Here is a 1,593-nt window from a genome sequence, read left to right as displayed (position 1 = left end):
ACTGTTGATAGCAGAGAGCTTTGGGTTGCATCCAAAGTACTAAACTGACTCTACAGCTAAGACTTTGATAATTTGAGCCTCTTTTGTTGTCTGACAAGATCCTGAACCATCTGGGTCAAACTCGTCACCTGGTCTTAGAGTGCATGAAATGGATCCATTGCTGAGAAAAAAAGTACATAGCCAAATGTAATGTGAAACTAGTCACTACTCATGGATAGACCTGGGGGCAATCTCCAGAACAGAGAACATGTGGAAAAGTCCCTCATCTCCCAGTCCCAGATTGGACAGCCAAGCTGTCAATCAAAGCATCTACAGCTCAGCACTCCCATCAAAAGATTGGACAGCCGAGCTGTCAATCAAAACACTGACAACTCAGCATGACCCAGTTTGCATAGGATATCAAAATGATCATTAACTGAGTGGAAAAATTGTGACAGTACCCACTCTTCTAGGGGGGGACACTGGATCCCCAGATTTCCCAGGAAACCTGCAATGGAAGGTCCTGACTGTACGATCTGTATTTACAGCTCGAGCAGAGACCCAGGATCTCTCCTCTGGTCCATAACCTCTCCAATGAATGAGGTACTGGAGGGAATTTCGTACTTTCTTTGAATCAACAATCTTTTGCACTTCAAACTCCAAACTGTCATTAACAGAAACCGGCCGAGGAAGAGATGAAGGAGGCAAAACTGAAGGGACAAACTCTTTTAACATATATTTATGGAATACATTTGGAATGCAAAAAGATGGAGGGAGTGTTAATCGGAAAGCCACCGGGTTAACCACCTCTAAAATCTCATATGGAAGAAAGTAAACTTAGGACCCAACTTGCTGATGCCACTTTCAATTTAGCATTTTTGAAAGATGTACAGAATTTATCACCTACCTTGAATATGGGACCCCCTGAATGTTTCCTATCTGCCTTCATCTTCTGATGATGCTTAGCCAGCCCAATATTCTTCTGAACCTCCCTCCAGACATCCCCAAGTTTTTGTATGGCAACCTCTACTCCAGAACAACCAGAACTCATCCTCAAGAATTTACCAAAATGAGGATGAAAAGCAAATTACATGATCAGATAATATGTTCAAAGGAATGCCATGCAATCTCACTACACGACTGATAAATAACCTGGAAAGCGTCTCGGCATTAAGTAACCCCGATAAAAGTAAGCTTGTTTACTGAATCATCATCTACCACCCAAATAACGGATTTCCCACTAGACAAAGGCAAATCAGTAATGAAATCCATGAACAAATGAGTCCAAGATCTTTCTGGAATCGGCATTGGAGTCAATTCCCCGGCCGGATGGTTATGACAAAGTTTTGCGCTTGCGCAAACCTCACAAGCAGATACAAAACCCTTACTATCATTAATCATGGACCACCAAGCCTTAACATTCTTAGATCCTGGACTGAATGTGATGGAAAAATTGAATCTAGAGAAAAATAAAGACCATCTGGCATGTCTCTGGGCTTAATGTTTAGCAAATTCAATATAAGGTAATATAATATAATTTTTATGATCTGTCACAACCGTGACCTGATGAATAGCTCCCTCCAAAAATGCCTCCATTCTTCAAAATCTAACTTG

The sequence above is a fragment of the Ranitomeya imitator genome, chromosome 3 (genome assembly GCF_032444005.1).
Source record: "Ranitomeya imitator isolate aRanImi1 chromosome 3, aRanImi1.pri, whole genome shotgun sequence".
NCBI lineage: Eukaryota > Metazoa > Chordata > Amphibia > Anura > Dendrobatidae > Ranitomeya > Ranitomeya imitator.
The sequence above is the reverse complement of the archived record's forward strand: the minus strand, read 5'-3'. Positions refer to the sequence as shown.